This window comes from Chinchilla lanigera, unplaced genomic scaffold (genome assembly GCF_000276665.1).
Source record: "Chinchilla lanigera isolate Chin_1 unplaced genomic scaffold, ChiLan1.0 scaffold00025, whole genome shotgun sequence".
Lineage (NCBI taxonomy): Eukaryota > Metazoa > Chordata > Mammalia > Rodentia > Chinchillidae > Chinchilla > Chinchilla lanigera.
In genome coordinates, this window is record NW_004955426.1 from 25,748,531 (window position 1) to 25,775,128 (window position 26,598).

Below are 26,598 nucleotides of genomic sequence, written 5' to 3' on the forward strand. Positions count from 1 at the left end.
AAGTGTTATCCCTTAGAGCACCAATGATTGTATTTATAGCCTGCCTTTTGAAATGTTTTACAAGTGTGCTTTGTGTTTATATTCAATATGCTGACCACCCCCATATGCCACTTCATATGATCAAACTTTACTAAAAAAGGCTTAAGAAGCAATATTTATTCCACACACAGAAAAAAGCTACAGAAGCTTATAAATACTAACTTTCCAGAATAGAAACACAATTGGCCCATGTCATACATATTTTTATTCTTATAAACCTCTCAATAGATTTTTCCAGCTCTTGATGATGATTTCCAAAGGAAAATCTCAAAGTTTCCCAGTTTCCTTAGCAACAGAATAAGGCGTAAATTGTGCTCCTATATTTCCAAACATCTGTATCCAAGCAACACATTAAAGTGTATTGCCAGTTGATGTACATACAGTTGGTAGGTACGGTGACTTCACAGAAAGAAGTTAGCAGGGAAAAAATACAAAAGGACAAAAACAAGGTAAGATCACTAGAAAAAGTAGTGCGGATTTCTTGTTTTATTTTCTCTGCTCAGTCTGAGTAAAAGATGGTCAGGCTATAATTACTTCATAAATTATCAGTTTCAAGAGGAGCTTACAGTTTCAGTTAAGTGTTTTTTTTTTATTAGGTTGCTCTATAGCTAGCCATTCTAGCCTCAAAGATAATTCAAAAAAGTTAACTGATGGTGATCAAAAGGAATTATTCTTTGGCAAATAAAAGAGTCACAGAAGCTGGAAGTATTTATTATGAGTGAGAAAGGCTGTGAAACAGTGAACTCATTAGTCCACACTACAAAATGACTGTACAAAGGCCTCTGATATACCAGCTCTCCAACCAACCTATTGTCTCAGTACAATCCTTCGTTATTGGAAACAGGAACTTAGGTACAAACTGACAATTTTGTCTGGAAATTCATATTCAATTCAAGTACTTCCAGATACATAAATGACAGACCTTGTTTTTTGTTTTTTGTTATTTTTGAGACAGGGTCTTACAATGTCATTCAGGCTGGATTTACACTCACTATGTAGCCCAGGCTGGCCTTGAACTCATGGAAATCCTCTTGCCTCAGCCTCCCAAGTGCTGGTATTAGAGGGCTGGCACCATGCCCAGCACCAGATCCTAAATTAAAGACCCATGCCAGTTCTGTGTCCTTGAAAAACTTTTTTTCTGGTCTGGCTTATCTTCAAAAATGAGAATAATGTGGAATTATTAATAGGTACAACATTTCAATTCAGAAAGGTAAATATTTTCTAGAGATGAATATTCACAGCAGTGTTAACATACGTAACGTGACGTAAAGATTATTAGTGGAAATGTTATGCATGTTCTTACCAAAATTTTAAAAGCAGAAGCAATATTGCATCCCAAACAATTCTGAGAATCACATGAGATAATGAATAGTTTGCACAGTATCTGCCATGTAGTAAATCCTCAGTACATAGTCATTGTTGAGATTCACAGTACGTTAATGAAAACCGGCTCTTGAATCCTCTGAGTCACCACTGGCATCGAGTACAACATGCTCCGCTTTACTCTTTGTCCTCTCTCCAGCACTGTCTCATCTTCATGTCTCGGGTCCTAGTCACTCTTCGCACTGTTTCTCTATTCAAGTGTGCACTCTCCAATATATTTACACCAGGAACAGTCATTGCAGAAGTCCAAAAGAGTCAGAACCTACAAAGAATCAGAACTTTTCACTAAACTTGCATATAGGAATAATCAGAAAAGGAAACTATTTTAAATTTAGCTGCCAGTTGAAAACAAATCTTCAAAATGACTGTAAAGTTTTGACAGTTGCAAGACCAGTCATGGGTAAAAATACAAAAGTAGTTGGATTTCTGTTTCTTTCTGCCCTCGCTCACATGGGAATAGTACCTGTGAGCACAAAAGGGTGATGAAACTCTGTTTAAGGGACTTCCACCTCACCACACCTTTAACATTGCCCAGCAATCCTGCTGTTTCTCTTATTAGCTCAGTACCTCTCCTGCAATGATTATCTCAAACTTCCTACGCTTGCCATGCAGCTCCTGCCCTTCCTTTACCTGGACAGTAAATGGCCTTACCTCCTACTTTTCAGAGAGGATTAAAGCCATCTGACCAAGCACTGCTTTCTTTCTTGCTGTGGAACTCATACAGTGAGCAAGCTCTACATCTGTACACTCCTCTCCTTCTTGTGGCAATCGAGGAGCCCTCCCTGTGTCCAAGGCCCACCTTCCATTACTCTGTTCTGGTTCTCGAAATTTGCAGTCTTCCCAGAGACATTGTACTAGCAATTACTTCTTTCCTTTTTTAAAACTATAGTTTTGCCTTGAAATTTACTGTTTACAGCTTGAGTTTATGTATACTCCAATTATTATAGTTAGGTAGAAGTATCATAGGCAGGCACACAGGGCTGGGCCCTGGAGAGGTCAGTGCAGAAGACAACTGTGGGACTATTCACTGAAGGCCAGGCTTCAAGAAAAAGAACTACTCACCCATCTATTTCTCCTAGGGATGAACAGCAGTGACTGATATTCTAAGGAGTCCTTCCAGGAATGTCCTTATCTGCCCATGTGCGCTTGCTCTGTGACTTGTTTCCCCATTTGATCCCCATGTAATCAATGTTACTCCAGTGACTATACTTGTTGTGTACTTATGGGTTGACCACAGCTTTGTACCACCTCACACCCATCCTATGATTTGCCATTGGATCAATATTACCTAAGCAACTATACTTGGAATCTTATTGATTGGTTATAGTCCTGTCCCACCTTAAGCCCTCCTCACCTTGTGGCTTTGCTCAATAAAACACCCTTGAGAAGCATGGTTGGTGGGCAACCCGCTTTCCAGGCCCCCTCTGTCCCTCTCAGACAGAAACTTTCTTTCTCTCAATAATTTCTTCCTCCTCTTAACCTCTGTTGTTCCTGGAATTCATTCCTCAACTTTAGAGAATGCAAAATTGGTGTTTAGGACATCTAGCAGGTGGGGAGTTTCATTCCCCTATATCAAAATGTCTTTTACCTTTAAAAATAAATCCTATCTCTTCAAGTAACAGCCAGCAAGTCCTCATCTCTCCTCTTTCCTTTTCCACATTGATTCCTTAAAGGAGGTGCCTCACTCACTCTTCCCATTTCCTCATTCCTCTGTCATTCAGCTTTGCAGTCCGCTGTAGTGCAGGTCGGCCTTCAATGCTCTTTCAAATTGCTCTCTCAGGCCAACAAAAGCTCTTAACATTCACCTTCCAATCTCATCTTGCTTGGCCTTTCTTGAGCACTACCTCCCTCATAAAATACTCTGCCTTTGATTTTCTTATTTTTGCTCTCCTTTGGTTTTTCTCTCATTTTCTCGTCAGACTTCTTTGCTGGCTTTTCCCTTCTCCACCCATATACTCAATATTATTATCTCAGGAATTTATACTGAATCAAGTTTACTTTGATTCTAGAATCTCTTCCTTGACAATGTTTCTGATGTAATTATTTCAGTTACTCCATTGGCCAACAATTCTGAAATCAACTGTTCCTGAGTTCTCCATATAACTACCTACCCAAAGCTTATATTTTGATGATCTATAAGAAACCTCAAACTCAACTCGTCCAAAGTATTCTTTCAAAATGTCCTATTTCTTCTCTTTTACATTTTAATTCATGGTATTAATATATGCTCAGTTGCTGAAATGAAGGATCCAAAAGGCTTCTCTCTTACTCAAGCTCATGTTCCAATCCATTCTTTTCAAAAAAATAAAAAGAGACAACCGAGTGTCTACTGGAAGCCAAGTACTATTCCAGATAATCATCTCTAATTCACTCTGTTCAGCAGCCCAAGTGTGCAACCCAAACAGTGATCAAATGTACCAGTTCTTTCCTCTGCCAACCCCAGAGATTATGCACCGGGAAATACCCAAACTACTGCGCGACAACTTCCTAGCTGACTGCTCCGTGTGCTCCCTTGCTTTTTTCCTTGTTTTTACTTTTTGAGATACTAAGGCTCAAACTCAGGCCCTTGAGCACGTGAGTCAAGCACCCTCCCAGTAAATTACACCCAAGCCCTCCCTCTTGCTGTCCTTATCCTCACGTTCAGCAGTATCCATCTTCTCTGTTACTACATTTAATTATGAAAATCTGTAAGGAAATTTTATAAAACACAATGAACACGTGTATCCTTTCCTCTTGCACTCATAATTAACATGTTATTATGCATGTACTATTTCAGTCTTTTTATACATACTCATATATTCATATATTCATTACTTTATTTGAAAGTAAATTATATACATATATTTCTATCTATATAAACATAATATATATGCATACAGTTGTCCTTCTGTAGCTATGAGTTCTGTATTCGTAGATTCAACCAATCTCAAAAACTACTTGGAAAAGTATTGCGTTTGTACTGAATATACAGACATTTATTCTTGAACAATATAGTGTAATAACTACTTAAGTAGCATTTATATAGAATTTACATACATTAGGTACTATACATAATATAGAGGGATGATTTAAAGTGTATGGGAGGTTGTACATAAGTTATATGCAAATACTACATTATTTTATATAAGGGACTTAAACATCCATAGATTTTAGCATCTATAGTGGGTCATGAAACCAACTCTCTACAGTTAGCAACTCCCATCCCAAAAGGATCTGGACTCTTGTCTTAAAGTGAAGGAAACTTTGAATTTAGAACAAAGCTAAAAGCTCTTTTGTGTGTTAATGTTATCAAAAGATCATGGATCCAAGGCAACGTTACTTTGCAGCAGCTGTTAAGAATTTAGCCCAGATGGGAGAAAACTTTATTTGAGATTCTGGCCCTGAGTATTCAAATGCAAGATAGACATGATAGTTTGCATTGTCAACTGAACCAGCTACTATCAGGATTAAAGGAGGACAGGACCTTATCCTTCAGACATCAATGGTATCTCAGGGAGAAGTAAAAAGACAAAAATGGTAGATTCTGTATGAAGGAGAATCTGTACGGATGAGCTCATCCACAACACACACCACGAAGTATTAACAAACAGTTGGGGAGTTCCACTGGTACAACTACAGGAAGAAAATTGCTATCCTGTGACAATACCTGTGCACTGGCTCTCTGCCACACCATGGCTGAAGTTACCTGGGAAACATGTCTACCTTTTCAGTTTAAAAGAATTCTTCATTTCATAAAAGATCAATCTCAGGGTTATTTAAAACAGTGAGGATATGATTTTCTTTACCAATAAGTTTGAATTACAGACAAGATTTCCCCAACATATTTCCTGTGAAGAATGAGGACCTTTTGTGCTTTTGATGGCCATCATAATCATCCATGGGAAAAAAGAATGGAAACTGCTGACTTTCACTTGAAGATGACTAAAATGAGCTGAAAATAATATGCTGGGAATAAAGGTAGACAAACATATGCCTCTACTCTTGTCCTGAACACCGAAGAATCATTCCAAAATTTATAGAAGAAAGAAAGAAACTGCTAATAGAACTTTTCGTGGATAATTCAATAAAAATAGTGTAAAAAAATAACTGCCCAATCTTTATAATACTGCCAGTGTAAAATATTAGATATTTCTTTATGCGTGTCTTCATAAAGGTCTCAATTTCTATTTGATATAGTTTGATAGTTTTCTCAATACAAGTGGAAGATGCTTTAGAGGTTGTTATTAAACTAGAGACCCAGTTCACTGGATCAGATTGTTTATCAGCACAGTACTTCTCTTCTTGAAAGAAACTTTAGTGTTGCCCATATGAAAAACAACGAAGATTTTAAGTGACTTTTACAAATGGAGAAAGTAACTGAATGGCAGAAAGCAGGCCTAGAAGATAGTGTAAGGGGTGTATTTAGCCATTGTTCATGCATGCAGGATTAAATTCACTGTGCTACTACTTGTTTTTCATCTATTTATCAGTTTGTCCCATTCTCATTTCCCACCTTATATTTGATTAGTTTTCTTAAATATAGTAGCCTTTTCACTCTATGCGTTGGATTATTTTTATTTCAAAGTTCAAAGATTATAATATACATTCTTATAGTATCCTACATTGAATTATCTTTTCACAAAGGGAGAAACTTAAAACAATGTAATTATAATTTTTTGTTTTCTTTCCAGCTCTTTCTGTTATTATTGTCACATATTATACTTCTCAGTGTTATATACTCCAAATCCAGTTACTTTTTTCCTTAAATATTTGGTGATCTTTTAAAGAAAATTACATTTCTATATATGTATATATATGAAATACATGTGTGAAAATAATATTACATATGAAATAAATATTGTATATGTGAATATATATATATATATATATAATCTCCATACACATATATTTAAATTTGCCAGTGCCTCTAAAATTGATGCTAATTACCTGGGAATCTCAGAGGATCACTATGATTCACTAGTCAATGGAGAGTTAACAATTCTTACCACTTTTCTTTTGGAATACATGTCTGTAACTTTTCACTTTAATAAGATATTCATCTCAGAGTTAATTAGAACAGTGATATTATTGTCTATCAAAAGTTCAAGTTAGAGACTGTTTTTTACTTTTGGTTTTTCAGAAATTTGATTATAATGTTCCTAGGTATATTTCCTCCTTCTCTTCCTCCTCCCCCTCCCTCCCCTCCTCCCCCTCTCTCCCCCCCTCCTCCTCCCTCTCCTCCTCCTCCTCTCCCTTGCTGTCTTCCTCCCCCCTTCCTCTCTCCCTCTCCTTCTCCACCCCGTTTCTGTTCCTTCTCCTCCTCCTCTTTAGATGACCACTGTAATGACTACAAGTGCCCTTAGAGCGATTTTAGGTTGTTCCTCTTCTTCTTTATTCTCTCCTTCCTTCTCTCCCTCACCACTTTACTCTCTCTCTCCAATTGCTCCTTCTTCTTCTCCTTCTTTTTTTCACTCTATGGATAATGTCTTACTAATTTTGAAAAATTCATCAACATAACCTATTCATATGTTTTATTTGCCCTCCTCCCTTTCTTTTTCATTGTGTCTATATACGTGTGTTTGCATGTGTTTGTGCATGTATAAAGCATGTGTGTGTGTGTAAATATCACGTCTAGATGCTTTTGTAAATAATTTCTGTTTACCTCTTTGAGTTTACTGCTCATTTCTTCTGCTATGTTCCCTCTGCTGTTGATCTCATCAAATGAATTCTCAAATTTTATATATTTTTCTTTTCCAGAAATTTCTATTTGCTTTCTGTTTAGATTTTTCATTTTTCCGCTGAGACTTTTCATCTTCCTCTTCCATTGTTTGTGTCTACTTACCTTATTTCAGAAATGAATATAAAATAATTATATCTCCTTGTTTTTAAATTTCTTGATCTTGTGGGTGTCCTGTTACAGGTTTGCTTTTTTTTATAAAAGAAAAGAACAGGTTTGCTTTTTTTATAAAGACATGTTTCTGCTTTTGCCTATATATTAATTTTTATGATATGTCAGATATTGTGTATAAAAATGTGGAAACTGAAATAGATGCTATATAGTTTCAGAAGGCACATACTGTTTCCTCTATCAGAGATTAGGAGATGATTTTTCTAATTATGAACTAATCTAGGTCAGAACTGGAATGAAGCTCTACTTAATTTCAGATGTCTCCTAGCTTCAAACGCCTTCAAGGCAAATTTAAATTGCTCCTCCAGTAGGGCATAGATTTTAAACACTCTGAGACTATACTTATTCAATCAGCTTTTCTGCCTAATGTGCAGCATTCTGCTAGCTGTATGCTGGTAAGTGCTTAATGGACCACACTATAAAGAAAGTCTGATTTACAGCAGGTACTGATTTCTTAGTAGAAATAGCCCCATTACAGGCATATTTGAACTACTGACATATTACTGATTTGAGACTTGGGCAAATATATGCATAACTGTTCTCAGGCCCCGGGACAACTGGCTTTACCAGCTTTTGAATATTCCTCTTTGCTCTGTGAGTTTCTGCACACAGCCCTCACTGAGTAAACCCCTTTGAGCAATCTGGGCAGTGAGAGCTCGTTCTGTCCAGGGCTTCTCTGGATTCTAATCCTCAACATCATCTCAGTGTGTCAGCTGGTTTCTCCAGGTTGCTGCAAATTGGCCATACATGTTCTTCAGCTCCCACTTCTCTTTCTCCAGAGATGAAAGAATTTTCTCAACTGTACCTATCTTGAAAGAGATTATCCATCTAAGAGTCTTGGCATCCTTGTCTCTCTGATAGAGTTTTTAAATGTTATCTACAATTTATCTAATATTTCCTCAGTTAAATTTATACATTATAACTGAATAATTTCCTTTTAATGAAGACAAGATATTTGAAAGAAATTTGCAGCAAGGTTGGCCTAATCTTGAGCTATTTATGGTAGTCAGTAAGCTTGCAGATGAATTTTGCATTTAATGCAACGTGATTTCAATTTTCATGCATTCATTCATCATGTATCTATTTTCTGACCTATATCTATTGATTCCCTGCATATACATACGCATTAATAGGATGCGTGTAGAATCCAGAGTCATGAATCTATTTCATACTTGAACTTAAACATAGCCTGAAATGACACAGAAGAAAGTGAATGGAAGGTGGCATATGTTTCATTATAAACAAGATATTATTTTTAAAAATTATGTTAAAAATAAATTTATACCAATAAACAGTTGAGCCAATTCCATTCAAATATATTCTCTTGTCAGCTCAGTATCTCTTCTGCAGTGATAATCTCAAATTTTTATATAAGCCATAAAACTATGACTCCTGGTTTTCCTTTCCTTCTTAGTAAATGACTTTGCTTCCTACTTTTCACAGAGGATTAAAGCCATCTGACAAAAAGCTGTGGTAGATAGATGATAGGTAGATAGATGAATAGATAGATAGATAGATAGATAGATAGATAGATGATAGTGATGGTTTAGTGTTAGGTATCAAGGTATCAATTTGACTGTATGAAGGAATATCTAAGTAGCTAGTAAAACACTACTTATAGATGTATTTGTGAGGGTGTTTCCAGAGGAAATTGGCATATAAGATGACTGAGTGTGGAAGTGTTGAACTCAGTATCTCCCTCCCTATCCCACCCCCATAGCTGAGAAACACTACTTCATTTGCTTTTGACCATCAGAACTCCAGGGATTTTGGTCTTTGGTCTCTGGGTTTGTATCAGTGTTGCACTCACAGAATTTCAACTCTTTGGCCACACAATGAAAATTATAACTGGGCATGGTGGTGTATGCCTGTAATCCCAGCACTCGAGAGGCTGAGGCAGGAGGATCATTGTGAGTTCGAGACCAGCCTGGGTTACAAAGTGAGCTCATGGCTAGCCTGAATTGCATAGTGAGACCCGACCTCCAAAAAAAAAAAAAAAAAAAAAAAAAAAAAAAATCCATTCAAAATGAAAATTACACCATCATCTTTCTTAGTTCTGAGGTCTCCAGACTTGAATTAAGCCACATTACTGCCATCCCTGGGTGTCCTGCTTTCAGATGGACTGTACGTGAAACTTCCTGTCTTCTATAAGTGCACAAACCAATTTCTCTAAGTCTTCTCTCACATATTTATTGCTTTCTTTTTATTAATATATCCCATTGATTCTGTCACTCTGGAGAATCCTGATAAAACATCTAAGATAATTTTGTTTCTGATTGAAATTCACATTTTAATTTTTTAGAGGTTGTTTGTATGTAGTAAACTATTATTTTAATTGTATATACCTTTCTAATTCTAATTTTGAGAGATACCATCACTGTAACTCATGTGAGAAAGTTCAACTTGAAAGAACGTGTCATTATAGACTTCTAAGTGATTGAATGTCTAAACTCATGGAAGATTTTACTACCCTTTCCTTTTTCTTATTGTTTATTGTGAAGTTCATTGTCACAATTACTGCAATTTTCATTGCAGATAATTTCTCCACTGATTTAAGATCTCCTGTTTTTTATGTTCTATAGTTTCTTCATAATATTTGTAAGTATAAACTTTTTAATTTGCTTGAGGTCTTTGGTTTAATGCTTTTTAATAATTGTGGAAAATTCTAGATTATTGTCTCTTCACAAATTACCGTGTCTCCATTTTCTGTTGTTCTCTTCTAGCATCAAGGAATACTCTATTCCTGACTATCCAACACCAATTTAAAGACAAATAAATTTCTGTGCTGTCTTTTTCTGCATAAGTTTATTTCTTATTTACCCTGTTCAGATGGTGTAATCCTTTAGCAGGCCAAATTTATCTGTGTGTTTTATTAGAATACTTAATTTGAGTAGACTCTCAAGCTTTATTTCCTTTTTCTCAAACTCTTATATCCTTTGAAATAGAAGCCTAAGACCTCCAACGTTGAGTGGAAACTATCAGAGAGAAAGGTAGCTTTGACATGTATCTATATCCCAGAGTTCCTACCTTCAGTTAATTTTTTTTTGTATTTGCTGGCTAGTTGCTTGTTTAAAACTTTTAAAAAATATTTTCCTCTGCATTTAAACTTGTTTTTATACATATTTATGGTACATTGTTTATGAAAATGGAACTTTCTTATCAAAGCTGGTTATGGAACGCATCATTTGCCATGATCAATTGTACTTAAAATAATTTCCCTAAGTCGAAGGATGAAGAACTTTTATTATCCATGATATTGTGATTCCTCAACAGACTAAATACTTAGAGGAAGACCCTTTGAAACAACTTAACAGATAAGTATGTTTTTCTGTGTTTATCTGGTAAGAATATGAAAATTTTCCTTTTTTGTTATTTATTACATGACATACTTAATTTTTACAATCATCCCTATGTAAATGAGATGGGCATTTATTTAATATTTATTTTGTAAAGATGTTATGATGCTGTTGCTGATGCTGATTTAATTATACATATGTTTTTAATATTTTGAAACTTGCTAACTATATATTTTCATCTGGCATAGTTTGGCTTTGTAATTAACTAACTGAAGATCCAGGTCATACCAAGCAATGGAATAAATACTTATAGTGTAAGGAATGCATTTAGTAAATTTCAGTTCTTCACTGTCTTTAATCTGCATCAGAGGGTTCCACAGTAAATAAAACCACCAGAATAGATTTCACTCTCTGATCTGCCATAGACATTAATTACTGTATCTTTCCAGATCTCAGCTGCAAAATATCAAAATTGCATTTTTGTGCTAAGATATTATTTTTTTCAAAGCTCCAATTACACAAAAATTTACATTGATCATATACCCCTCAAATAAGAAAAAATAAAAACTAAGCCTATCACAGAGTAACTAGCATTTTGAATACTTTAATCAAGGTTATTCATCTGACATTTCTGACTGATACTAACATTTTACCAGCAAAGCAGTCTATTCTGTGTTGTATTAGTCCGTTTCTGGCAAAGTACCTGATACCTTCAACTTAAAGGAGGGGAGAGAGGGTTATTTGGGTCTCAGTTTAGGTGGGATGCATCTATGGCTGACCACAAAGCAGAAATAGCATACTAAAAAGGTATGACAGAGAAAAGTTGCTCACCATATAGCTGCCAGGAAGCAGAGATAGAAGGGTACCTGGGACAAGAATACAACTTTTAGTCACCCATCCCCGAGTGACCAGCTTCTTCCAACCAGGCTGTGCCTCCAAACACATGAATTTTAGGGGACATTTTAGATCTAAGCCCCCAGACACCAAAAGACTCCTGTTCATCTCATTATGCATAGTGCATTGAGCCTATCTCTGAGTCACCAATATATTAACAGTTCCAATGCTCACTGTTGAAAAGTTCAAGTCCAAAGTTTCTGAGACTCAAGGCAAACTCTTAGCTATCAGCTACATTGAAAATAAAATTACAGTTAAATCTCTCTAATATACAAGGACACAGGGTAGAAATTATCATTTCAAAAAGGAAGAATAGGCAAATAGAAAAGAATCAGACCAAAAAAAAAAATCACACATATATCATCAGCCCTGACTTTTCCTAGGAACTCAAGGTTCTCATATTGAACTATGCAGTTGACAGCTCCATGTGGATGCCTAATAGAGGCTTCAAACATAAAAATAAAACTCCTTTTCTGACATCCTTCATCCCCTTTCCTTAAAATCTGCTTCCCCTCTAATTAAAGCTCTGTCCATTACTTTCTTAGGTCAAGACTATGAGTCATGCTTGACTCTACTGCATCTCTCTGACAGTTGTTAAGGTGGGTATGATCACTGTCAGCTGTGCTGAAGGGGACAGAGGGGGGCCATTCTCTTCTCAGCACATCATACATAGAGAGTGCGTGTTCAGAGGAGACTTCTCACAGTGAAGACTCATCACTAGGTGTGTCTTTCAAGAACAGCTCCTGTGGTTCTTCACACCTGCTGCTCCTGTGAGGTCTGTGGATAAGGGAGAGAAAGGCTTGATGAAAGTGGTATTCTAAAATGGGCAGTCTCCTCCGGGTTGTTGCCAGATATTTGTGAGAGTCTCACTCTATGAATACACTAAAGTGTCGGCAACTGTTAAAGCACATTGATGCCTATTTCTGGCGACAGTGAGAACAAAGCTTTTAATGACGGTTTCACCCACAGTTTGCAGTGCAAAGCTCAACACCTGTGACTGTTCCGTCTTCTGTTATCATGGAAGTAATTACACTATCCAAGGAACACAATAATATGTAATAGCTCTCAAAAGAAAAGAGCAAATTCTGCCTCTCTTGGTCTAATTTCCAGAATAGAATTCAACATCTTTACTATTCTACAATAAAGTAAAACCAAAATCAAAAAACACACTGACAACTGAAATTAGAGATGGTTGTGGATCTCACTGAATATATTTATTTTTACTTTTTTGTCTTACTTGTCTTTTGTATAGATACAGTATATTTTCAAAGCTGGTATTTAACCTACTATAATTCTTCATTGTTTCATGCATAAACCATTATTCATTTCCTGTATACTGGCAGTGCCCTTATCTGGATGCACTATAGTCTGTGAAACAAAACCAACATTTTTGTTTGCTCTAAAATTTAGTATTTAAACCTCAGTGAAATGCAGGATGTGCCATCCTTTACTTAAGTCTGCTATAAATGTGATTTTTGGTAAATATCAAGCAAAAGAAGATAGGCACTGATTTCATTTCTTATTTCTTATATTAAGAACACAAATATTCCATATATTTTGTCCCCTTAGTTCCCCAGAACAATCCTTAGTAGATATTGGTCCTGTTTTATAGATAATGACAGTGAGTTTCATGGAAATACAAATAGGTTGTTTGAGTCCAGAGCCAATTATTGACAGAATTTGAAACATGTCTTTTCACTTTTTTTTCAAATCCTTTATTTACTATACTATGATATTTCCTTTCCCACACAAAAAAGAACATAAATCCAAGGAATATTATGAAGATACATGCAAAAGCTCCCTTCCCTTTTAAAAGCCCATGAAAGCCAGGGATTCAGTGGAGTGGCACAGAGCCTGCCTGGCAAACACAAGGTCCTGAGTTCAATTCCTAGTACCGAAAAAGAAAAGAGCCCATGGAACATAAGGGTAAGAGTAGACAGAGTGGGGAGGGATAAGCATCGCCAAAAGGTGAATTCTACATGAATGTTTTGGAGATTTGTAGCCACAACCTTGAGAAAAGAGAATATGAGAAGGAATAGCATTTCTTAAAATAAAACAATCCTGAGATATTGCTATGGTTGAAAGATTAGAAATTTTGCCACCTTCTCTGTGAATAAGACATTGCTCTCTACCATGCCAAGGAACTTGGTAGTAGGACTGGTAGAAGAACTAAAGCAGCACTGCTTCCAGAAGCCAACTCGTCACAAGAGTTGGAGACCAGAGTTCATGAGTTTATGGGAAGAAGTGGACTATAAGGTCTGACCTCATAATAACTTCAGTATTTCAAGCAGGATACTTTTTTTGTCCCAGTTTAATTGAGAATCTGACAGCAATGATTACCTTTCAGTTCTTTGAAGTTTGTTTGGACTGAAAAAGAAAATTTCCCAAGTTTTGCCATTACTTAACTTGGCAAAGAACTGTGTGGACATGCATCTCTCTGACTTTTAAGGTCGAAATTCTTCTTTCTTTATGCTATCCAAATGATCCATTAGGCATAGGAGAATAATGAAGTTAGTAGAAGGTCACAGATGTGCAGTGTTAGTGTTGATTTTTCTGACAGTTCTTTAAAAATGAAATATAAGTAAATGGTTAAGTCAAAAATGCTTATTTATGTCTATCTTTGTGTCAGTAATACATTGTATTGTCTTTATTGGCTGTGAATAGAGAAATAGATCAGTGCATTTTCAGTATTAATGCCTAAGAAATTACAGAAGGGCCTGATGCTAAGTTGTAAAAAGCTAAGGCCAAAGAAGGCCTATATTTAATTTTTATGACTAGAAAGCATTCATTCAGAACCAAGAGATAGGTCGGCATTAATATTAGCTTCACTGTCATTTTTGTGGAAATAAAATTTGTTTCTTAAATTGAACAAAGAGGGTTACTTGTCCAGATAATGTTTAAGCCATATATGTAAGTAAGAAACAACTACTTTAATAGATTTTTAAATCAGAAATAGTATTAGTTTCCTAGGGCTGATGTAACATATTTCCTCATCCATGGTGGTTTAAAGCAGAAAAAAATTTATTCTCTCACACTTCTCTGCAGGAGCTCCAGTCCTCGCTATCACCTTTGGACGTTTGTCTCCAGTTCCATCAGCCTTCCAGTCCAGAATCTTCAGCCTTCCCACCCAGACCCTTCTGCTTTCCCCTGGAGACTTGCATGGGACTCACTCTGCAGTGAGCTCCAGTCTTGTGACTTTCAGTTGGATCCCCTAGCTCTGCAGCGCATAGATGGCCCATTTGCACCCTTCCTCCCTTGACTCCACAGGCAGCCATTGTAAGCCTACTCGGTAAATCCTCTAGATATCGTACTATGTATTTATATTAAACCTATTCCTGTAGTGAACTCTGCTACAAGTGGCCTATTTTGGCTCATGTCTTTTAAAGGTTTCAATCATAGTTACCTGGCTCCAAGGCAGGAAGGACATGGTGGAAGGGTCTGGCAGAAGGAAGCTGCTCAGATCACGGCAGCCAGGAGATAGAGGGTGAAGGAAAGAGCAAGAGGAGCAGCAGGGAGGGAGATACACCCTTTCAGGTCACAGCCCCAGAGGTCTGCCACTTCTGACCAGATCCCATGCCCGAATAGCACATTTAGCTCTAAAACTCCCCAGTGGATTCACCCCAGTAATCCAATACCTTCTCAAAAGCCAGAACTCTGAAGACATGAGGCTTTTGGGGGGCAGTCTAGATCCGAGCCCTTATCGTCCCATCTCTCCACGCTTGCTGTCTCTGTGCCTGTGGGATCCTACTCATCCCTTATCTGGACTATTATGGCACTTTCCCAACTAGCTCTCTATTCTATGGCTTGCCATCCCCAACTCTACTTCAGTTTATTTCCCACTTTGCTGCCAGTGATCCTTCTAAAGTATTCGTCTACTCTTCCTAGGAATAACTGTGAAAAACTTATCATGGGTGAGGCTCTCTTCTGGGCAGAGAATGGCCTAGCATCTGCCTTCGCGGAACTTAGGCTATATTGTTGCCGGCTATAAACCAAGAACAGGGCATGGCAGGAAATTGAGGGAAAGTTAAGATCACTGTCCTGGCTAGGTTTTGGTGCAACTGAAAGGTAAGAAAGTCAGAAGTCCAAAGGAAAATCCTTGAAATAGTGATGACCACATGTCAGGTTGGAGATTCTGTTTATTAGCTAAAATTATGGAAAGCCTGGCCCTGGGAAAGTTACTGACAAGAAGAGAAGTGAGGTTTTTGCGCACCATTCTGCTAACAAAATGGGGCAAAGTATGAAGCATACTATTCTAACTGAATTTCTTCTCTTTATCCTTTCAAAGGATCCCTTTTATTGGTGATCCCTGCAGTGACCCTCCAATCTCCTGCCAGGAGGCAGCCAGAACCTTGGCATTTATTGATCTAGGAAGGGATTTGAGGAGGGGATTATGGGATGACTCAGGAAGGAGGAGGTGACCTTATGCTAGGAGGCTCTTTGCCCCGGAGTGACTTTTAATCTTAATGGTTTTAGTCCTAGTGGGCGGGAGACAATGGCCCACCCCTAAAGAGATAATGGGAAATCTCAAACCAGTAATAATTCCAAGCCTCTGTTTATCCCTTAGGGAAGTCTGTAAAATTAGCCATTGTGAATTTGTACTCCTCAACACCTTTTCTTCAGGTTTAATTCTTAGCCCCTTAGTTTAATGTTTGAAGGCTCTCACTGAAGTGTCTTTACTTCCTCCCACACTGTCATCGGTCCCTGCCCGGGGTCACAGTTCTCCCATCTGTTCCACATCTGAATTATCTGTGGGCGAGTTACCATTCAGTTTTCCAGATCCTATCCCCAAGATTCTGTTTCATGAGTGATGGATTTGACTTCATCTTTAAACAGTAGCCCATGCTGAAGTGTAGAGCAGTACTGTCCAATAAAATGCTGTGTCATGAAATTGATCTACACCTACACTGCTGAACGACGTAGCCTTAGCACACTTGAAATATGGCTAGTGTGACCAAAACACTAATTTTAAAATAGAAATTTAAATGTAAGTATTATTGGACAGTTTACGTGTAGACTCTAGTTTGAGATTTTTTTTTTTTTTGTAATGACAGTATTCAACACACAGCTTCCTGCCTTGGACTCTAGACATAAGCTCCTTGCTCACAATCTATCTAATCATCTTCCTCTTTTCTATGGAGTCTACAGATCTGGCCTCCAAAAGCCTCTCGCTTGCCCTTTAAAGTCTGGATTAACAGATATCTATCTTTCCATAGCATAAACATAGGTTTCCTGGTGCCTCCAAGTTTTACATGAACAATACATTTTTTGCACATGCTTGTGTAAATCAATTAAAAAAAAGACAGCAAAGACTTTAATGAATCACGCATGGGTAGATACTGGTCATTAATACATGATCATTTATACTGCATTTTGTAACATGAAATTCCACAAAACTAAATTCTATGTAATTAAATTCTTAGTTTAACTGATTTTTAGTGGCTAATTAGGTCAATGTCATGTCTCCAATCCTTTTGTGGATCAGTAAACTTTGCATTGTTTAAGGAAACAATTTGTTTTCGAAGTGAAGAAAACAAGATTTGGAGCCAAACTGCCTGGATTGAAACACTGGCTCTGTTACTAGCTTATGCCTTCATGGAAGATGCTACGGTTTTTCCAACCTGTTATTCTCAGTTTTCTTGTCCACAAGGTGGGTTACCTACTTCTCAATGTTGTTAATGAATTACTATTTGTAAGATTAAAGGGCTTAGGGCAATACAGTACTTGCATACATTAAGGAATTAAGTGTTCCTTTAATGATTTAAAAGCAAACTTAACTTTATTCAATATTTAATATCTCTAGTTAGTGATCTTGTATTTTTACAAAAAAGGAACAAGGGGGAAAATGATCCTTTGGGGACAGTCAGCAGGCAGGGGTGAAGGAGTGTGATTCCCACAATCGGTCATTGTACAGAGAACTGCTCCAGAGATCACACAGAGGCTGAGATGTCGATGGAACGAGCTTGAGGAAAAGAACTCCTTGGAGTGAAATCTCATGCGATTTTGTTGAGAAGAACTGGTTTCTTGAACAATCCTTCATTGCAGATTTCTTATTACCTTTTTAATCTAAGCCGAAATGGATCTAAGAGATAGAATTTGAGCTTCTAGTTCTTCTTTCTCAAAGAGCTGGTGGTATTTTCTTGTCTACTTAAATTATAACCCTTTCCTAATGGTACCCTGCTTTCCCTTAGGTGGTGGCAAACGTATGGCATGTGAGCTGCAGTGAGCAAGCAGAGCCCTCTTTGTTGCAGAGTTACCAGGGGTGTTTTTCAATAGATATGGAATCTCAGGCCCCTCCCTGGATCTTTGAATCAGACACTGTGAATGCATTGCTATTTTTATCAAGATCCTAAAGTGATTATTATCCAAATTAACATGGGACACCCACTGCCATAGTGGGTATGAGGAATTTAAAATATATTAAGCAATTTTCACAACAACTATATGAAATAGATATTGATCTGATTTTACAGATGGAGACATTAGAGGCAAAGATAATTGTCCAAAGTCACCTAAGATAGTAAATGAAAGAACAAGAATCCATACCCATAGATCTCTTCATTAAAGCTCATACTTTTCCGCTATGTTATTGAACCTCAAACAGGAACAGTAAAAACAAAAGTATCAATTAAATTTGAGTACATTATCTAATTAATGCCATCTGTGAAAAGAGCTAAACTACTGCTGAGGTTCAATTTGAAGAAGATCTCGATGTGGATTATTTTAGACTGACACATAAGTGATTGTGTGCAAGTTTAGAAGAAGGAGTCATATGTTACTTCTGAAGTCAGTGGCTCCTGGGGTGGATTTGGAATAAGAAGAAGAATGTGTAATATTTTTCTTTCCAGTGGCATTCTACAAAGGGGATATACTGGAGGCCCCATACTGGATCAACATGATGCATAACTTTTTATAATCTGTAAGCAGTCAAGTTTAAATTCTATACTGTTCATAAGATCCAAGTCTTCATATGTTTTATCTTATTTGAAATAGCCTATGTAGTCCCACTACATAAGCTATTCCATTATTTCACAAAATTCTGCAAATTATATAGACAATATTTCAGCCCAAATGAGGTTTGCTTAATGGTTGTTTGTTTTCCGTTATGTATTACCATCACTCTGAGCTGAAACTTCTGTGCTAGTGCCTTGACATAGATGATTGGAAGCAACATGGACACAATCATGATAATTCTTTCACATGACGCAGTCAAAGACCGGATTTAGTGAGATCCCTTTCCTAAGGGAAAAAAGAAAACCACTCTGTGTTTCTATTAAAAATGAAGCATATTTGGAGTCTTCATCCTCCCCCATGGAAGTGTTGACTTAAACATAGGCTTGAATTGTGCAAGTTTGTTGACAGTCTAATTTTATTCTAATATTTAAAAGACATTTTGTTCAATACATAGAAATACAAGCCAACTATGAGATTTCAAGTGCTGGGGCAGGCTTTGGGGCATTAGTAGAACTATGATCTATGTGAACTCTGTAGAAAAAGTGCATATTCTGAATTTATTCAATGTACATTCATATCAAAGGCATAAACTTTCTTGTCAAAATTTAAGAAAGCTGAAGAATAATCCTTACTATATCCAAATTGGGTTTAAGGAATACTCTTTTGAAAGTAACCTTCCTGTGTGATATGACTCGACTCTTTTGAAATGTTTAATGCTGAGTTGCTCTCTAATTAGCATACTTTGTATATTGCTGGATCCAAAGCATAATCAGCACCTTATAAACTATAATGAATTTTTCACCTCCAGTTTGAAAAACTATAGCCTGTCTTTTATTCAGTTCCTCCCTGGTCTCCATAAGACTTCTGGCAGTGGTTGCATTCACACTTAATATCATTGTAGGTTAAACATAAATGGTAAAAATCACACCTATTAAAACATTGTCAATTACAATTTGTTCTCAAATTATCATCCTAGTAGTATACGGGGCCTCGTCTACACCAAGTCTCTGAGGTTTTTGTACAGTAAATTGAGAAAGGACTAGATGGCTAAAATTACAGTGTTCACAAAGACAACTTTTATGAGCCAGAAAGAAACTGTCCTAAATTCCTGACAATGTCAGGAAGAAATACCTTCCCCCAAAACCTAGCCATAAGGTTCCATCTGCCAGGTAATACTGCAGCACCAAGGAACAGATGACTCTGAAAGCCTGCCCTGATTCCTGCTCTCTACGGGGAGTCTAATGTATGATATGTAACAAGAGGAAAGACTCAGAGCTCAAACCCTGAGTACAGCCTGCCTGCTCAAAAATACCTATGCTATTTATAAATGTCCTCTGAAAGAAGTCGAGATTTCTATTGGAATTGAGACATAGTTCCAAGAAGTACCATTCTTTGAATAATATACAAAAGATCTGCCAGAGTTACAGAAAAGAAAGAATTAGTGGCTGAAAACAAGCACCAAGATTCCTTCTGCACTCTTATCCTGAGGAACACAAGTCCTATCGTGGCCCAGTTCTCAAAGCAGATCTTTTTTTGACCTAACCTCTAGGATTCAGAATATCCCATGACCAAATGTCTGACACCTACTACCACATGTTCGCCAGGTATCTTTTATCTGCCCAGAACTTCTGAAGTTCCTCTGATATTTGAAATTTAGGAGACTGCTTAACCTCCCTTTACTTAGAGCAATGTCGTGAGTTTTGACCTCCATTTTGATGTCCTCTCTATCATCTCTGTGCTTTATTTCCCACTCCAGTTTTTTTTTTCCAACATGTCCTTACTCCCCCTAAAATAATAAACTCCAGTTGATTCCACCTGACAGTGTTGCAAAGGCTTACGGTTGACTTTCTTCTCAGAATTGCACCTTTTATATTTGAGTCAGAATTATTTTAATTTTGAGACCCACACACCCCAAAATTTTAAAAGAAGAAATTATTTATTATATCCAGCAAAAGTAATGTTCCCTAGGGCAATTGGACCTGGGGAATTATCTACAAATTATCTTCTGATGTTCTGCATGTGCTTCTCTCATTTCTTCTTCGATAAATGTATCAGGAAACAAAGCAACACTGTACAAGGCTGGTGTCATTTCAGTAAGAATCTAAAGGATCTGAAGTTTCCTTTCCTAATTACAAGTTCATGAGCCCAAGCTGAAGCAATCGTTGTAGGGTAAAGTGCTATGGCTGCCCCACCCTGGACTGTCTGCCCAGCCCCATGGCTAGAGGACGGTCTGTTAACAAATACGGGCAGGGGCAATGGGACTGAGACAAGGAGGTACCCAGTTTGCACCTGCAACTCTTATCTGATTTTCTGTGTCAGCTCGAGTGAGCCTTCTGGGAGTTATCTGAAAGAGGTAGAGATGAGATTATAAACAGCTGAAAAATGAACAAGGGAAGTAAGGAAAGGCCAAGCAGGAGTTTCTGGTCTGAACAGGAGGCAGAGTCTGGAGCAGATGGGGAAAACGGGAAGAACATTATGGACTACCCTCAGAGAGGCACACGTCTGGACCTTTCCTATGGTCTGAATATTTGTGCTCCACCATCCCAATCTGTACCTTTAAATCCAGTTGAGGTGATAATTACTAGAAGGTAGGAAGTTATTGGGCAGTAGTCCTAATTAGGAACTAATATGAATGAGATTAGGACCCTTATAAATGAGAGTCCAAAGAGCTCATGTCCTTTTTGTCAAGTGAGGTCAGGGTGTAGGCCATCTATCATGGGTCTTCTTCAGATACTCAGTGTGCTGGTGTTATGATCTTGGACTTATCCACCCTCAAAACTGCTAGAAATATATTTCTGTTGTTTGAAACTCACTCAGTTTATAGTATGTTGATATAGCAACTTGAACAAATGAACTAAAACAACCCTATGGCTACTTATAGAGAGAGCTGTTGAGAGGAAAAGATCAAAAACAGGGATTTACAGAGCTAATTTGATTTTGAGCTGTTTGTTGCTGAAACTACTTTGTACAGTGTCTTAGTTATTTTTCTCTCATTGCTGGGACAAAATACCTGTTGCCCAAAATTAAGGAAGGAAAGGTTTATTTAGCTTACAGTTTGTGGAAGTTTCAGTCCATACTTGGCTGGTTCCAAGGCAGAGTGGCACATGGCAGAGGACTACAATTCATGGAAGCAGAAGATAGCAAAGGCAACAAGAGCAAAAAGAGGATGAGAGCAAGCCTTTTTCCTCCCTTATATTGTAAGCAGGCTACTCCCACCCAGGGGGTGTGTAGCACTCACATAATCTCCATGCCCTCCTCCTGCACAGGCTCAGGATGAATACAAAGTAAGGACCCTGACCAGGGGGTCAGGGCCAGTGACATAGTTAACCTTCTAAACTTCTCAAATTCATACAATGAACAACATCCCAGAAGGGTAAGGGCGCGTCCTTTTCACCCCAGGATGCAGAACTGCTCAGTCACTTAGCCAAGCCTCTGGACACCTCAAGTTAACACAGTGTATCAACCATAACAATCCACCCCTTGTCAACTTGGCAACCAGACACATTTCTTTAAACCAGTTTCCAGATACAAAGACATTGTATTGTATTAGAATCATAACATTTCACCCCGCAAAGACTCATGCACATCCCTTTATGCAAAAGGCATTTAGTCCATCGGCAAGAGTTGCCAAAGTCCTAACAGTTTCAGCATTGCTGAAAAGTTTAAGTACCAAGTCACCTCCCAGATAGGCAAACTCTCAGTTGGGAGCCCTGGTACAAATGACAATAAAGTTAAACATTTCCAACATTCAATGGCACAAAATAAACATTACCATCCCAAAAGGTACAAACGGGGATACGGAGCACTGGGACCAAAGCAAGTCCAAAATCCAGCAGAGCTAATATTAAGTCCTTGGTTTCATGTCCAGCATCTGAAGCCATCTGTGGCACATTATGAGCTCCAAAGGGCTTGCATGACTTCACCCCTATGGTACTTCTGGTGGTTGCAGCTCCCATGGCTTCCCTCTGGGGCCCACTTTGCTCCCTCCTTGCCACTTTCCTCAGACAATCCATGTTCCTGGCTTTTCCAAACTTCTGAGGTCTCCAATCAAGCTTTCGCTTCACACAACTTCACATACTGCCCTCTCTGGGGCACACTGCCTGACCTCCCAGGCCTTCTGAAATCTAGGTGGAAGCCTCTTTAACCTCAGAACTCTTGCATTCTGTATGCACCTAAAACCAGTGCCATGTGGACGATGCCAACGTTCTTTGAATTGTGTTTCTTTGCTAGTATTGTATCTCTAGGACCATAATTAAGCTTTACTCGAACTGTTAGTGGTCATAAAAGACAGCAACCCAAACTAGAGTATCAATGGAGCTGAACATATTTTTCCTTCCAAAATTATCCAAAAGAGAGATAAGAAGTAATTTTAAAATAACTGCAAAATGACAAATTGAAGCCAAACAAGTTAATTTTTTCTTTTTATAGGAAATGAAATATTTTAAATGGATAGACTAATTGCCTTATTTAAGAATATCTTTTAAACATTTTATCATTTCATATAATAAAATGAACAAATTGAAGGCAAAAGCAAAGATATCACAGTTCCCAACAAATTAGAATTCTTCTATCTACTGTGTTGGATAATTTGCATATAGCCTTACTGAATTGTCTACCATATCCTTGCCATTCAATTAAAGCTTAAGAATCATCACTAATAAGATGATTCATTTCAGAAATCATCTATTAAATCTTACACTCTATATTTGCATGGATTAAGATAAATATTTGAATCTCACTTTGCTAACAGATTTTAAAACTAATGTGTCTTTTCTAATTTCCAACTTCGTTTTGATTCCAATTATGTCAACAATATTTGAGATTTAAGATGGAAGAATTTTTTGAGGGAAGTATTTTTGTCCTTACAGAAGTTATGTGCACTGTAGTTATATGTTTCTCACAAAACCTGGCCTGGTATTTATTGAGCATCTCTATGTTTATGACAAATTGAGTTTCCAGAGAAGTTTTGTAGCTTCACTGAGTGCACTCATCCATGTTGTAAATGTCTGGGCTTTATGTTTAGAAAATATGGATGTTACATTCGGACAGCAAGAGCTGTGCAGATTTTACCAATTTTCCAGTTTTCATTTGGAAAGCTTAGTTCAAATTGCCTGAAAAGAGAAAACTGTCACACAGTAAAAAGTGACTTTGCGAAGACCAGGAGAATGTTTAAAGTGGACACCACAGTTATTTCTTGAGCTACAACTATAATTTAACTTATTCAAATGCAGATTGAATTAGAGAAAAATATTCCAAACAGCAGTTCTCAACCAGTGCAAAAGTCACAAGTCAGCCTGAAGGAGGCACAAGCTCAGAGGCATTTTAGAGATCCACGCGTGTGCTGGGCAGCTTGTGCAGCTCCAAGACAGACCATGGGAATAGTGCAGAAGGCAGCAAGAAGGCTGAGTGTTTGAGCTGCATGTGAGTAGCCAGCCTCTCTTCCAGGTTATCCAGGGAAACAAATAGACAAGGCTGAGTTGTCATGATGGAAAGCTACTTGTGAAATGGATACAAGGAAACCAGAGGCAGTACCCTGAGAGGGCTCAGGGCGGCATTTATCCTGTTACCCTCCTCGGGCCTTCCTTCTTCCCTTGGTGTGAATGAATAAAGGAACACACTGTATTCAATAGTCTCTTCCTCCATCAAGTCCATGTTCATTCAGAATGTTAAAGCGACGTCATGTAGGAATATGGTCTTTGCAGATGTAGCTAGTTAAGGATTTTGACATGAGATCATCCTGGATAAGACTGGTTTCCAAATTCAACAACTAGCATCCCTGTAAGAAGAGAAGACACCCACACAGATACAGGAATGAAGGTCATGTGAAGACAAAGGCAAAACTGGAGATGCTTCCACATACCAAGGAATGCAGGAGCCACTAGAAACTGGGCAGAGAAAAGTTCTTCCTTAGAGCCTTCAGAGTAAGCATACCCTGCTGACAACTTGATTTCTGACTTCTGACCTTCAGACTGGAAAAGAATAAATTTGTCATCTTTTAAGAGTCTAGTCTGTAGCAATTTGCTATTGCAGCTCTAGAAAATCAGTACAGAGTGAGCAGTTCTGTAAAATGGCCTGAGATAAAGCAAGTCCTCATTAGACCACAGCACCTTGCTGCACTCAGGCTTACTCTCTCAGATTCACTGGCCGCATTTTATTTGTCGGTGGAGATCTAGAGCAGGTAGATAGTCACTGGACACATGGTGTGGCCTTTGGTGAAAATCATCTTATATGCAGTCCCATTTTTTAAAAATTGCAAGGTTGTTGAGGAGTAATATATGGGGAGAACATTCATACACAAATTGTACATAAGGTTTCCATGAAAACTGGTTCCCAGGAGATTTGGCATACAGATACAGTTTGCTGGAGATTTCAAAAAATGCAACCTACTTCTGCTTCCCCAAGGGTTAAGCAGAAGATTAAGTTTAATGTTGGGAGTATCTTTATAGCAAACCAAATCAGCACAGCAGGAACAGTTAATAGCAGCTAGAGGCTCCCAAGAGACAGCAGCTTTGATCATAAGATGTAGGAATCCAATTCAGGTTTTTAAAAACACAAGTAAAATGTGTAACTAATGCCTGAAATATAATATGTGTGATAGGTATTTAGTCGATGTAAATTCTTATTCTGGTTTCCTTCCCATGTTACTAAGAATGATTCAACCCTGAAGAATTACTGTATATGTTTTATGCATGAAATACTTTGATGCAGTGTCTTAGTTACTTGACTTAAATAAGTTCAAATGTAAATTCTAACCTTCTATTTCTCTTTCACTGAAGAGGAACCAACTATATATCTCATTGCAAGTCTTTTAAAGTGTCTTGTTTCTATTCTCCTCTACTCGAAACTGGGAGCCTCTCGTTCTTCAGCCCATAGGAACTTTTCCATCATGCTACCCAGTGCTTATCATTTTAGTTCTAACAGCAGCTCTTTTGTCTATGCTAGCTGTAGCCTCATTACACACTTCTGATATTTCTAGTTCCCCAGTTGTGGTCAGGCCTGTGGGGAACATAGCACTTCCTTCTACATTATTTTCTAAGGAACTCACATGGGAGAATTTCATCTTTTTTCCCCTTGAACAAGGGTAGAGGAAAAAGAAAATAATCAGGCAGAGTCAGGGAAAGGCTGCAAATCTCTCTCCAGTAAATACTTTTATTCAATTATATGCAACCTAACAAAACTATATTTGACTTTCTTGAGTAGCACAGTTTTATTTCCATCTCATCTCATTTAGAAGAACAGTGAGCCTTCATTTGCAATCTATTAGTCAAAATTACTGAAGGTGTATAATAGGTGACATGCTCTGGGTGAAGAAACAAGAGTAAGATTAAAAGCTTGCCTACAAAAGCATTGCCAAGAGAAAATGGGAGTGTTCCAGCATTTCCCTCTGCCCCGACATACCACTGATCTTGCTATACCTGTTCAACTTCTGTTGATTGATTAAGGCCCCCTTTCACATTTACTTCTGTTGTTGACTCTTTTTTGTGTGCCCTAGGGATAGTCTCTATCCTTGTGACCCTACATCACTTATTAGGCAGTTATTTTTGGCCTAACACTTTGTAAATTGCTGATATATCTACCTGTTTGTCCTTTATGATTGAGCATGTCTATCTTTATAGTTAATAGCGTACCTAAAAATATTCTCTAAATGTTGAAGAACTTGACCAGTTCTATATTTTATATATGCTATATTAGCTGTACATTTTGGGCATGTTCAGTTATTCATAATAAAAGCCATTGGGTCTAGGTATTTTTAATAAAGGTAATGTCTTAACTCATTTATTTACAGGTTTTCTGTTTGGAGGATTTAACATGCGTCGTTTGACTAAATAGTATGACTGAAGAGGTACCTGTTGTGTGCTCACTTAATGTCACGGTAAAAAATACCCAGACCTTCATTCCTTTAATAAGGATACCCTGGGGTCTGCCAGTAAATGAGTGATTTCTCCTTAAAAGAAAGGAGGAATGCAGAGGAGGAGAATGAAGGAAGTGGGCAGTAAGTCTGTTCACTGTTCGAGCAGCATATGAGCAGCCAGCCTCTCTCCCAGGGTATCAAGGAACAAGAATGGGCAAGGCTGAGTTGCTATGAGAGAAAGCTACTTTGTGAAATGAGTCCACGGGACAATGGGAAGCAGTACCCTGAGATCATGA

At 37.7% G+C, this 26,598-nt stretch overlaps 1 long non-coding RNA gene across 1 annotated transcript; it reads left to right on the forward strand.

Moving 5' to 3' along the window:
- The first annotated feature begins 406 nt into the window (after positions 1-406).
- On the forward strand, positions 407-14,844 carry LOC106148669. Its single transcript, XR_001234313.1, has 5 exons — positions 407-488; positions 9,845-9,907; positions 10,583-10,650; positions 12,045-12,098; positions 14,545-14,844. It is a non-coding gene; the product is annotated as an uncharacterized LOC106148669 (long non-coding RNA).
- The last annotated feature ends 11,754 nt before the right edge of the window (positions 14,845-26,598 follow it).